The following is a 15,049-nucleotide window of genomic DNA, read 5'->3' as shown; positions in this document are numbered from 1 at the left end:
AGGATGGTGAAGAGCTTCACCTTCCCTCAATCCCTTGCTTAACACACCTCTCACTCTCTCCCTCTCAGTCACTCTCAACACAATGTAAGCAAGATGATAGATAAGAAAGATTGAATAAAAAGCTTGAGTAGTCACATTGATAGAGCTTCCGCATCATGGATGTGTCTAAAGGGGTGAATACGACTGAGACCTCCCACCATTATATAGACCAAGAATTGGGGTTAGAGTTAGGGTTTGTGCCCCTTTTGTGTTTAGGGTTTGTGCTCCTTTTGCGTTTTTTTGCATTTAGGGTTTGCGCCCATTTTTGGACATTCTACCCACTTTATGGGCTCTAGGCCAATCAATCATCGTTGCATGCTTCAACCTTAGCCTAATTAGGCCAAATCTAAGATATTCTAATCACAAAAACATGTGTGCAACTCACACAACACTTGTGGGAGCAACAAACACAATTGCAAGTGATAGATACAATTTGCACAGGAGTGAGCCCAACTCTCACAAAGTAATACGTACATGATAATGTGGTAATGTCCATAAATTACAAATATAATCCAAGTGCCCAATAAATAATGCACTAACATTCTAGAAAAATATATCTACCAAAAAATAGTAGCTGGCACTTCCACATTTGTAGTCTTCTCAAAACACCATTAACAGTATGTTGGGTGAATATGAATTCATACTCTTCCTATGAACACGGAAGGGTTTTAACTGTTTTAGCTATTTTGTCACCTAGGAGACCTATGTGCAATCGATTATAGCTATGAGCAAACAAAGTAAAGGTATTATCCACTTGTCTAATGTAGGTGACAATATCTTCACTCGTATTTGTAGCCATGTCGACAACTAAAGTTTAGATAGATAGTCTGTCGTATGAAGGGTGTAGTTGTCTAAGTTTAGTGTTGGACACTTCATGATTCTGATTATTTCATTGCTTTGATGTTGATGATGACTTACAATTAATTTCATGTGTCCATTAGTGATTCTAATTGTTTTAAATTGTGGCTATTAGTGCTTATTAATGGTTTTTGTTGGTGGGGTAGCTATTGACTATGGTTTCTTTGCTAAAGAGTGGGAAGGGATAATCTTGTTTGAATCTTTTTTTCTCTCCTTCTTTTTCTTCAGGTTATATGTTTGGATAGTGGTAATAGTCCACAGCTATTGAGTTGCCTTTTTCTGCATTGTCGGTGGCTTTGTCATCCCTTAGGGGTTGTTGTGGCACCAATTTTCATATGCTGACACATGCAATGGTTTGCTTGCTTCTATTTAGATCTCATAGTAGTATGTTATTGCATTGAGGTTGAAGGCACAACAAGCTCTTTGTTCCTTCACACAATTACATGTTTATATTGTTATTTGATTGTGGTTGACACTACAACTTAAGTTTGTGCAAAGCAATTGAGTGGGTTTCTAATAATGGAGCCAAATCCATCTATTCTAGGTATAATAACCTTGAGCATGCAAAAAGGCACTGGGGTTCCATCACAACTTTGCGATGGTTCTCCTCCTAGATCATTGACACCTTGGTCTCAATTTATGGATAGTAGATGCTAGTGGTTGAGTTGTAGATGTCAAAACTTTGTCATTAGGGCTTTTGCTTTCAAGGTTCACTTCTTCAATTCACCCATGGAGTGAGGTATTAACACCCCTCCCCAAAGATATCATGACATTTTGCTAAATGCATGGGTGGCATGATCTACATGGCAATAGTAAGATCACCCTTGTAGAAAGCTACTATGATCTTCACATTAGAAAGGGCCAAGTTGATACACCGAGTGTCATAGTCAATATTACAATTAGTTTGCCACTTAAAGGTTTTTCCTAGTACGGTTTGTTTCATAAGTCCTATCACATATGCCGGCACATGGAGAATCACGAAGAGGCTTTTGGTCTCAATGCCTAGCATTACTTTACACTTTTCAAATAAATTGCATGTTTCATCCCTTGATGGGTTAGGTTTGACATTAGCTTGAATTGACTGAGGTTGTCCTATTTGCAACTAAGCATCATGCCTTAGGATGTTACACAGATCCCTCATGGATGAGTGCACATCAAGGGTGTCCTCCTATGTCACGATTATTATGGCCTTAAGGCAAGCAAGTGACATTTGATTCTATGCCCGCTCTCTCATTGAACATTGTGTGAGGTACATTTAGTTTAGAATTGGTATCAACATTCAACAAGTTTTGTTCTACAAGTAAGGCTTCTTCCTTAGGTATGCCATTGTCAAGTTTCTCAAGTATGAGAGTATCCTTTGTTGTCGTCCTCTATGCAAGTGAGTGGGCCAAAATTATGCATGCTTCGTAAATCTGCTTTGAGTAGTGCGAGGCTGGTATCTAGGTCAATCGATGATGTCTTCCAAATTTCCATTTCTACATTATTTTTTTAGTACAATTTCCAAGGAATATTAGTCCATCACTCACTTTGGATTACTCAATCATTTCTCATACATGGTCTACCTAGTAGGATGTCGTAGTCTACTTCCTTCCTTCATGATAGTGAAGTTCACCAAGAACTGGGCACATGCCATATTAAGTGTCCAATCTTTCAAAACCCCCAAATGGTATTGCTTTAGCGTTGTTGGCCAACTTTACATTGAAACAAGCAATCTCAATGGGATGGTAACCACAAGTTTGAAGAACCACATGGTTGAGACCAGTAACACCAACTCTTGTGTTGATGATTCCTTGTTCGATTGTGTCTCCTAATGCCACTATTGATACGACTGCACATGTTTCCATTCATTCCTAAAAGGCATTTATCTTCTCTCTTACTCAAGTATTTCAAGTCCTTAATTTCCCTTAGATCTAATGTACATGGGAGAGAAAGGCAAAATCATGCTCGTGATTTCTTGCAATTGGTCTTTCATCATTGATTCAATGTCTTGAAGAAGTAGTTGGGCTCTTTCACACAATTCTTTACCTTCTCTGTTATTTCCAATTGCTACTTTGGGTAGTACATCATTTGGTGGCTTATTGACAATGGGCTTAGGTGGTCTAGGTATTCTTGTTAGATCAATTTCTGTCCTAGGTGTGGTGGTTCGTTGGTTGTTAGGTGCTAGTAATGCCAATGGAGCTCCTTGTCCCAAGTTGTGAGCCACCTAATCAATGAATAGACTTGTTGCAAGTCAAATAGACATTTGGCTATGCATTGCCTCATGCTCAAATCTCTCATAGTTTATGCAACGGTGTAGTCAAGTAGAGCATTTTGTAGAAAGGTGGCTTCATCCATAATGGATGCATTGCACATGAACTCCAATGGTGGGTTGCTTTGGCATATCTTGGAGCTTTGCTATCTCTAGCTTTAGTCATGACATTTCTTGTATTAATTTGATCCCCTTCACTCTCTGTTGTGTATTGTAGATTGGATGCTTACTTTGTATAGTAGATTTCTCACTAAGGATGATGATGGCTCCCATTGGTTGGATAGTCTTTGCATTCCATTTTTTCAACAAGTCATCCACTTCTATTGCCTCCTCAAATACATTGGTCAACATATCTCCTTGCAAACTTGGGATTCTTGCTAGTAAATTGTAAAGCTCTTCATCTCTAATCCCATTTATGAGGACTATAGAGACCACTTTTTGTGTTAGCCATTTAGTAGTAAGGACCCTCTTATATAGACTTTAGACATGCATAACATAGTCTTTGACCCCCTATTTGTATTTCTGGCTCATATTCATGAGCTTGATCATAAGGTTATTCGTATACCCTACTTCCTAGAATCATTGAACGAAGAGGAATTGAGTACTTTAAAGTCATTCCTTTTGGCTTCATCTAAGTTTTGAACCAAGTTTTACCTTTTTCACTTAAACATAGACCAAATACTTGTGCTTTCTTATCTACATCTTGGAGGTTTTTGGCATCATAGACTTGCTCAAATTGCTCCATAAAACTATCAAGATATTTGCCTTCTTTATACAATTCATATTGCTTCACAACTATGGGGATCTTATTTTAGTTCTTAGTGTTAGGTGTGAGACCTAATCTAGCTAACATGGAGGATACTGAAGTGGTGCTATTTCACTTATTGGTAGAGCTATCCATTAGTTGTTTGATGAGAAGTTTGGAATGAGTGAAGTCTACTTTTAGGGCTCATTCTTTCTTGATGTTTGCTATTGACCTCATTCATCCTACTACTTTTAAGACCCATTGGACCTAATTGAGTTCAGCCTCACTTCTTTGTCTATATGTTCGATGCACCTATAAGAAGCTAGCAACTTGAAAGGGATGCAGGAGACGCGGGAGAGAAGAGCACACGCAATGTAGGTGCTGTCAGCCATGTTATGACAGCCTTATTGCACTTTCATATATATATATATATATATGAATAAAGAATATGGGCAGTCATATACAGGGGCAAGCCCAAGGGCCTTTTATCCCAACAACCTCCCACTAAAAGGCCAATGGGCCAAGGAGTGAAAAAACAAAACAAAAGAAAAGAGACAAGGTGAGGAATCATGACATCTCACCCAACGCCCAATCGAAAAGCGAGCTGTGCAATAAGTGTCGAGAATCTCCAAGTCCAAGACATCCAGGAGGCAAGTGATCATGGAGCTCCATACAACGGAGCAATCCAGTACAACTCATGAGTGCAAGGTTGTACATCATCATCATCAAAGTAGCGCATAACATCAACGTGGCACATACAAGACACCGGAGAGCATCCAAACTCTCCAAATTCAATCACTAAAAGAGGGCTAGCATCCCAGACACAGACTAGGTCTCAAGTCAATATGCAGCCTCAGCGAAGCGGAAGACTGAAAAACGACTTTAGAATTAGTCATAAAGCGCACGAAACGCATATCAAGAGGTCGAGAGGTATCTACATCTCATAAAAGATAGCATGACAGCTGCGTAGAACTTGCTAGGCATCTAAATCCCAAAACTTGTAAGCTGTAAAGTCACCATCTCCATAACCAATGAGTATGCATCTGCGTGACATAGGCTCATGTGGCATACTAACAGATGTCTAGCCAAACATCTTCAAGTGATCATAGGAGGGTCTCATGCCACTCTATGTCTCATGCGGAGTAATAACATCCAAAGAGAAACACGACATCCGATTAACCAAGTAAGCTGCCGTCATAAGGGCCTCAGCTCAAAAGCCATAATACAACCTAGCTGTGGTAAGCATAGAAGCACCCTTTGCCTGTAAAGTCACGCACATGCCATGAGCAATCCCATAATACCATGGGCATAAGAAATCAATGCCATATTGCTGACAAGAGATCCGTAAGCTGGGAGAGATAGCATGACTCTCATAATCCATCTGCATGCATCTAGGCCTGCTACTAGCAGAATCCATAAACCTGTCAAGCATAGTAACAGCATCCTCAATCCATACCAAAGGGTAAGCCCAAACATGGTGGGTAGCATGATCCATGAAGGTCACAAAATACAATGCTCCACCAAGTGACCGAGAAGGCATAAGTCCATATACTACAACATGGACTAGATCTAAAGAAGCATGCCTCACATGATCGCCATAAGTCAAATAGGCTCTGCACAGACCATGAGTACAATGAGGGCAAGTAGCATGGGGAAGAGCAGGCAATAAGCCCATATCACATAAAGCATCCATCTCAGTGTGTTGTACATGGCCTAGGTGATAATGCCATAATAATGCATATGGTACCCGCATAACTGCAACCATAGAATCTCCCACATGAGAGACATGAATTACATAATCACTGCTATATCTAGCACCTCTGGCCAATATCAAGCAACCACGATGGATTTTCCATGAAGTATACCCAAGAGAGATATAATATCTTACAACATGCAATTGACTGACAGAGATTAGCCTCTTACTGAGCGTAGGTATATGCAAGATATCACGGAGCATAAAAGAAGACCCATTTGGCAAAGCCAAGTGTACATCCCCTGTACCAATAACATTGCAATCCTGCTCAAGGCCCAAAGAAATACATCCGTCAACCTCCCTGTAAGAAGAGAACCAAGCTCTATGCGGAGTAACATGACAAGATGCCATACTGTCTAAAAGCCAATCAAAGGTATAGGCCGTATCACTGAGCAAGTAATCTGCAGGGTAACACGATGCCAGGAGTCTAGGCTTAGCTGCATCATCATGGGTAACTACATGCACCATACCACCATCAACAGTGGTCTCGCCTACTATATCATTGACTCTGCTCTCATGTCTAGTGCGGTGCAATCTTTTCTGCTCTCTAATCCACTTGAACCATTTACACTTCATATGCCCTGTCTTTCCACAATGAAAGCAAACAGAACTTGTAAAACCTATAGAAGAGGACAACTGCTCTGTAATAGCATGAGTAGGGATGTCCAATACATCCAAGGAGCTCAAAGAATTAGGGGAACTCTCATTAGAGAGAATAGGCTCATCAAGAGGACTATCTGCATGACTAGGAGAGCTGGAAGACATCATAGCATACTGCAAAGGGGACTCATCCAAACTAGAAGGAGAGAAAACAAAGGCATCAACCACGGATGCAAAAGCTCCCACACGGACAAGCCTAGCAGACAAAAGCATGACATATCCAACCACTATAGCTCATAGCCATAAAAGCATAAGCATGCCTCGGAGCCATAAATGCATAAGCATCCCTAAAACATAGGAATATACATAACTTTGCAATGTTTCATACCATGTACTGACATACATGTCCAGCCAATGGCAAGTGGCAAATAAACCTCCAAGAATTAAGCTCCAATAAAAGCCCAAATATTTGTGTAAAATCATCCAGGTAAATAGCATAGATACCATACAACAGAGAAGCAGGATGGCCATAAATATAAATGCCAAGCACTATCCAAGCCCACTGATCAGTAAGTATCTCGCATATCAAATGCAAACGAGCAATCACAGCTCAATAGGCAACTGCCAAAACAAGGGAGTAGTTCATTGCTCAATACTTGTAAGTGCGTCCAAGTAATAGCCAAGATCCATAATCAGAGCATCAAATCCCATATAGCATCCAAGGTCGTAACCGAAAAAGCCAAGTCAATATCCAACTCCTCAAGGGAATACTCAAATGAATGTTGAGACGAGCTCAAACAACTGTCATCCACAGCCAAAGCATAAAGCATTCACCAAGACATCATAACCAGTACTGGGTAGCCTAGGCATAAACCATGTCATAGATGAAATGCCAACTGTAAAGAAGTGACAATCAAACCCAAATTGAGCTCTAATCTCAGCTCAAAAGCATTCTGGATCATAAACAAGACATGTGGTATAGTCCAAATACATCATGACATCATACCGAGTAGCCGGGAGCACCCCGTGACCAATAGGCATAACCCAACTATAGCATAAATAGCTTCAGCCCTGAAGTTTCCAGCAGCAAATAACAGTCCAAAACTAAGCAAAATAATGCTCAAACCAAGCTCAAATCAAGTGCCAACTCATAGGCATACATTCCCAGACATGTAGGCACCAACCGGGCATAATCGGGCATCAAATGCCAAGACCTGTAAGCATAAAATTGAAGTAACAGGTGGCTGCCCTATTTTGGATAGATTTGGGACTATTCAAAATAGTCAATGGCTGATATAAATCAGCTCCAAATGCATCTCACATAAGAGGCATAACATCCACAAGTGATCCGGTATCAATAGATATCAATAGAAGCATCACATAAGCCATAGACATACAAACACATGCCATCTCAGACCTGAAATCTATTGCAGAATATTCTATCATCAGAATTTAGTGAATCCAACATCATCGTCGTGTCCCAAGCATGTCAAAACCCCAACTTAGACTCTTACCTTGCCTGAATCGGGTTCCGAATGCCCAAGATATGACAAAAAGAGTGATTTTTAAGCCATTTTTGCAAACATACGCAAATAAATCGTGAGCATGATGTTGTACTTGAGGGGCCAAATCAGGGTGGGTAGGGGCTAAGAAAAAGCCCAATGAAGGCCTACAATAGGCCTACACAAGCCTAAGACAAGTCCAAGCAAGAGGTAAAGAGAACAAGCTTCAATGATGGAAGCTATGGCTGCCTCTTCATGAAACCCTGCTATTCATGTCAAAGAATGGTTGAGAACTGAGTGAGAAGCAAGCTCTCATACCTCGTGTAGATGCTGGGGAAGGCAAGGAAGCACTCGCGAAGGACCTGCTATATATATATATATATATATATATATATATATATATATATGAATAAAGAATATGGGCGGTCACTATACACGGGCAGGCCCAAGGGCCTTTTACCCCAACACAACTTGTATTACTAGACCTTTCCCTAGTCTCTTATCCTCTCTCAAGTTTGCTAGTATTTCTTATATTGTCCTCCCTTCATGCAATGTCTTTGTCTGCTCGTCATATTGCATGATTAAATATGTCAAATATCCAATGGGAAATTAGTTGAGTCGAAGGCCACAAGCTATCTACATTCATGCTTGAAGTGGCTGTGACTCTTACCTCCTCTTGTAAGGCCAAGTTTTTTATGAGGATGATTAGTCCATATAATGAGATGTTGGCTCCCAAGGAAGACATGTCTTAGTCTTTATCGTGTGTCAAATATATTACACACCGTGTTAAAATAATTGTTGCCTAATTTGCCCTCATGGGCTAGACAAACAATGATGTCGTCTCTATTTATCTTTTGTTAGGGTATGGGTCTCCTTTGCTTTCATCCTTGTGTTTTTGTTCAAGCTATGAGATCTATCATAAGTGCATTTTCTTTCTAGCGTGCTCTTTAGGAGTTCTCTTACTTAGCTCATCTTTATGTGTGTTCTTGGTGGCATGTTAGTCCTATTGAGAATCAAGCTCGGTGATCAATACTGTAGCCAGGCTGTCAAACATCACATGTGACATAATAAATGAGTCGATCTGGCTTAATCGTAGTTAGCGTGTGTGGTCAATTAGTGACCTATCTTTATTTACTAGAGTGTGTGACTAAGAGTCTTCTTCAGCATTAATGAAATAATGAAGGAATGAGGGTACACTACCCTCTATTCTTGATGGCTCCATCTCTCTCTCTCTCTCTCTCTCTCTCTCTCTCTCTCTCTCTCTCTCTCTCTCTCTCTCTCTCTCTCTCTCTCTCTCTCTCTCTCTCTCTCTCTCTCTCTCTCTCTCTCTCTCTCTCTCTAAATATGGTATCAGAGCAAGCTTTGTGGAGAGCAGGAGTTGTGGAGCTTGACTAATGTGGAGAAAACAAAAGAGTTTGAAAACATTGGCGGCCATGGTTCTTCCTTCTTGAGGTGAGCATTCAATCCCAACCTCCTTTAGGCTTGTTTGTGCCTATTATAAGGACTATAGCGGCTTAGTTGAGCACATTGGAGTTCATCATGGAGCTTGTATGGCTCAAGGGGATGACCAGCATTCGCTGTAACAAACATGCAGATTATGCTTGTTTCTCAAGTTGATCTAGACAACTCGTTGGCATTGTTACTGGTCCTCTTGGCATCAATTGGCAAAGCATTGATCATCAAAGTATCTCTTGGACCTCTTGGCATTGCTTACCTTTCTTCTTCACATTGGTCATTGACATTGGGCATTGGATTTGAGTTCCCCATTGACTATCAAAACAAGGTAGGTCTGCTATAATACATACAAAGACAACATATATCGCACTGCTTGAAGTTCATTGAAGCTTATATTAATGTCTACTCATGCTCAGATGATGCTTGGACACTTAAGGATGTAGTGTGGAAAGTCTTGAACATTGTTTACTCATTTTAGAGAACATTTACTACTAGTTGTAGTAGGCCCTTGCTAGTTACTATTTGAGAAAAGACTATCTTTCATGCTTATATGAGATCTATGCTACCATTGATGCCTGTATGGATATGTCTCAATCCCTAGATGATATGCCAAAGGTTGTGAGATGACTTGTGAGGTTATGGAGTTGATATAATTCAGTGAATGCAAGGTTTTTACTATTGGTTATACTATGGTACTTGACTGCATATCAGACACTTTGGGTGATGTATTGATGTATGTTGGGGGTATTATGAGCTGCAAATGTACTTGGATCATTGAACAGTTTGTATGGGAGTAGAATCTACTTAAAAATATTTGAAAGGCCTTCAATTTATGTCTTTTTGAACAAGTAAATGAATGTTTATAGTGAGCTGAAATTAAAGTACAGCCAACTTACTTACTTCTACATACTTGTTGAAATCTTGCTTGTGAAATATTTGTAGCTAGGTTGTAGCTGCAGTTAGCAAACTCTAACAAGTCATTGCAAACTATTGCATTGCTATTGCCTAAGTGGGCAATCCTTTACTATTGTGAATAGTTGACAATAGCATCATGGCAAATGCAATAGGTAATGACAATCTTACTCAAATTGTGGGGGAGAAATTGGACAATAAGAAAATTACCTTATGGAAGTTTAGAATGCAAAACTTCCTGATTGGAAGATGTTATCGGGACTAATGTACTAGAGATGAAGATGAATCAAATTTGCTTGATAGAAATCCTCCTATTGAGAAGCAGAGAGCTCATAAACAGTGGATGGAAAGAGCAAGTAAAGTTCTACATTGGTTCTCATTGTACCTATCAGATGTTATGGCCATGTAGATCACTGATTGATGATCTCCGAAGAATGCATGGGAGATTCTTATGAAAAATTATGGAAATGTAACACTGGCAAGGAAAATTCAACTTATGCAACAATTTAATAACATGACTAGAAATGGTAGATGCATACATGCTTACACAATTGAAATTAGAACCATTGCTGATCAACTTGGTTTCATTAGATCAAAGGTTAAGGATGATGATGTGATTGTAGTTACCCTGAATGGTTTGGGCAAAGAATACAAGGCCTTTGATACATCTATTTTTACAAGACCAGAACCCCCTAATTGGGATGAGTTGCTTGCATTGTTGCTACATGAAGAAGTCAAGCTAGGCTTGAACACATGATCTAGTACTTGTCAGAAGATAGATGTAGCTTTTCACTCTAGTTGAGAGCTAGAGGTGGTAGGGCTCAAGGAGCCTCTCGAGGTCATGGTAACACTGAAAATAGTTATATGCAACAACAACAAAATTCTTTGAATGGTTCAAATGCATAGGGTAAGAGAGGCTCATGATATTTCAGAGGCAGGGGGAGATCACCTAGAGGTAGAGGTACTTGGTAGTCTACTGATTAGTCAAATAGAGACAAAGATTCTCATTATTATGGCAATGTATGGTTATATTGCAAAAGACAGTCACAAAAAGCAAGCTAGTATGAAAGCTAAGGGCAGACAACATGGTCATTATGCATTGTTCAATAATGCTAATTATAATTAGTCATATAGATTGTTTTCCATGACACATGTATCAAAAGATATGCCTAAGCAAGGAAAAGCCAATGAGAAATGGTACATTGACTCAAGTGCGTTGAATCATATAACCCCACATGAAGAATGGTTTAATGAGATGACTATAGAGCTCATGGTTATGCATGTACAAGTGATGATACATATCATGACATTAAGCATACAGGTGTTTATTCTTCGTCGTGCATGATGGGAAGAAAAAGAGTATCTATGATGTTTTGCATGTAGCATCTATTATAAAAGCTTCCTATTTGTTTGCTTAGTGGATTTTGCAAGTAAGATTCAACAAAGGTGGATGTTTCATAGAAGAGTATGGAAATGGCTATAAGTTGATTGTGAAGGGTAAATAGAATGGTGGAATGTTTACTTTGGATACCGCTATTCTTTGAACTAAAGGTAGCCATGTTTGCTCATGATAGAGGACTAATCAAGATGCTGAAGTTTGGCATAAGTGCATTGGGCATGTTAATATAAAAACTATGTAGTAGATAGAGATTGTACTTAGTCTTTTGAGATTCAAGTATATGGATTTAGGACAGGCATGTTCAGCTTGCCAATTTGGAAAGCAAGCTAGGTTTCCATTTGTCAGATATGTCAAGAATAGCACTAGACCATTGCAATAAGTGCACTTAGATGTTTGGGATCTAGCACATAATGCATCATTTAGTGGTGCAAGGTATTATGTCTCTTCCATTGATGATTACATGTACACTTGGATGTATACTTTGAAGCATGTTGAGAAATGACAAATGATGTATGCTCTAGGAAGAGTTGTCCTGAATCCCATATGCACAGTAAGGAGAGTGGAATAATCCAATTTCTATAAGGCATTGTACTTGACTATCACTTTAAAATGGAATGAATACAATGTCATGATGCTTTGTACTTTCAGTTAAGTGTCTTATCTTTGTCAGTCCTACACAAGATTGTGTTTATGAGTCCAAGCTACCATCTTGGAACCTAATTCACTTGTGTAACAGTTTGTCTCTACTTGTCTAAGTCATCATGAGCTTGGTCTTCATCTTCCACCCACCATATCATCCGCCATGCTCTAGATCCATGACTTCTGACATGGTATCATAGCCTAGTCGGGCATGGCATGACTCCCTTCTCTGCTCTCTCAATCCCTCTTAACCTCAAGTCAACTCAATGAGCTTATCTCTCAACTCATCTCCACTTGCTCCACCTTGGTAGCCATAGCCAAGTTTGCACCTAGCTTCTTTCAAGCTTCTATAACCTTCTCTACAGAGCATATCTCTCCAAGCTCCCTTATGAAGATTTATTCGTTGACTTCGAAGGCTTCTTTGTATCACATAAGAACTGGACATTGCCCTATCTACTACTCAGCATTGTTCTTTCTCTTAGATTCTATCTTGCGTGGCCTCCATAGCCAGGCAGCACCTAATCACCTTGGAGCCCCTAGATCTCACACTACAAGCCATTATTCATCATGATTCCTTCTAGGGGAATCTTCTCTAACTTTAGACATACCTCTGTGGCACATCACATCTCAACATTGGTGCTACTTTAGCCCAGCATTATCGAATTTCGTCGTTGTTGTTCGAAATTGCATATGCATGCGTTTGCTTGATCTACTCGTGACGATTGTGCATTGATCTAGAAGATGATCATAGGGCTTTTATAGAGCATAAAGAGAGCTTCATTTTCATTAAAAAAAGTTTTCAAAATGATCCATTATAGCTCCTACAATCAGTGAAAAACCAGGCTTGGGTCAAAACCCTAATCTAGGAAGCCATAGCAAATATTACTTAAAGCTTCAATTTTCTTCATTTTCTCACTCCTCTTGGCACATTCAAGCTCCTACCACACTGCATTGAGTAATCACTGTGTTTAGCAAATATTTCATCAACCAATCATCAAGCTTTGGAAGATTTGGAGAAATTAAAGCTCAACGGGACAACATCATTGCTACTACAAATCTCAAGCTCTTTAATTTCAGTCAAGTAGAGTTCCTACCATTCAAGATCAGCTACAACACTTAGTCTTGTAGCAAATATTTAATTGATTTACCATCAAGGAGGGGTTTCAAGCTGAAGGGGTAACATCAACCATCATGCAACAAGAATCATCATCTTCAAAACCATAACATCTTTTGATACGACATAGTGGGATTTGATACTACCCCATCACTTGTGCTTGAAGTAACTCACCTTCTGATTCTTGCTTCAAAGATTATTCTCAGTCAGTGTGATGATTTAAATCCCATGTAAATCTCAATCTTCTTGTAAAAGGATAGACATTGCACGAGAGTTCTCGTGGTAAGACCTCCTACTAAGATGACTAAAGTGGAACAAATAGCAAAAGTTTAATGGTGAAGGCTTTCATGCCTAGAAGGAGAAGACCATGTACCACCTTATGCGGAAAGACTTGTGGGACTTGTTCAAAGATAAGGAAGAAGATGTAGATGACAAGAAAGAAGATACTGCAAAAGACCAGCCTAAAACAAAGGCATGGAAGAAGATGAACAACAAAGCTCTAGGTATTATTGCATGGGGTCTATTAGATGATGTATTACATCACATCTCCGACATCAGGGATGCAAAGAAGGCATGGGAAAACTTGACAAAATCTTTGGTACATAAGCAAAGAACTCAAAGGTAAAATTACTTATGCGATTTTATAAGTTCGATGTAAAAGACAGTTCATCTATGACTATACACATCAATAAGTTCAAGAGCCTTAAATCTCAACTAGCAACTCTTAAAAAGAACATTGATGAGGATAAGGCAATAGCAATGCTACTTGCCAATGCTAATCATGAACCACATGAGAACCTTGTTTCAACACTAAGTAATGTTCCCAATCTCTCACTCAAAGATATTGAGCACTCACTGCTTGATGGAGAAAGCAAATTTAAAAGCAAAGATGTAAAAGAGACCAGCTTTGGGGAAAATCTCTTATACACCAAATGAACTACAAGACCTAAGGCAAGAGGTTGAGGATTCAACACCGATGACAGAAGTAAGATGACATGTCATTATTGTGGTAAGACCGGCCATATTGCCAGTGAATGTTTTCACAAGAAAATAGTACAATAGATGTAGAATGACCACCACCAAGGTCAATACATGAATGAAGAAGAAGAAGAAGATGCTTCCGCTACCATTAACAACTTTGACAGATTGTTCTAAGGAAATTTGTTCCCATAGTGGATTTTCTTTGTAAAAACCCTTGCCAAATATGTAAAATCTTAAGCTTTAACTTGACTAGGCTGCCTATGAGCTAGTCTCCTGGGGCATGTTATCTATGGGGGGGCAAAAGCCAGCAAGTGTAGGGACTCATCATTTGAGGGGGGGTGTTGAGAAATGACAAATGATGTATGCTCCAGGAAGAGTTATCCTGAATCCCATATGCACAGTGAGGAGAGTGGAACAAATCCAATTTCTATAAAGCATTGTACTTGACAATCCAATTCACTTGTGTAACAGTTTGTCTCTACTTGTCTATGTCATCATGAGCTTGGTCTTCATCTTCCACCCGCCATAGCATCTGCCATGCTCTAGATCTATGACTTTTGACAAAGAAAAAGGATGAAGTATTGGATTTCCTTAAGGATTTCAAAAGTTGTGCTAAAAAATATTTTGGGTCATTTATCTCTTGCTTGAGATTAGATGGAGGAGGTGAATATGTCTCTTATGAATTTGTTAGGTATTTGGCTAAGCATGGAATCAAAAGGCAACTTACATGTACTTATATGTCGCAACAAAATCGTGTGGCAGAGAGGAAAAATAGAGTGCTTATGGAAGCTGCAAGAGCTATGC

The sequence above is a fragment of the Lygodium microphyllum genome, chromosome 1 (genome assembly GCF_053477565.2).
Source record: "Lygodium microphyllum isolate KBCC chromosome 1, Lygodium_microphyllum_v1.1.10, whole genome shotgun sequence".
Classification (NCBI taxonomy): Eukaryota; Viridiplantae; Streptophyta; class Polypodiopsida; order Schizaeales; family Lygodiaceae; genus Lygodium; species Lygodium microphyllum.
The sequence above is the reverse complement of the archived record's forward strand: the minus strand, read 5'-3'. Positions refer to the sequence as shown.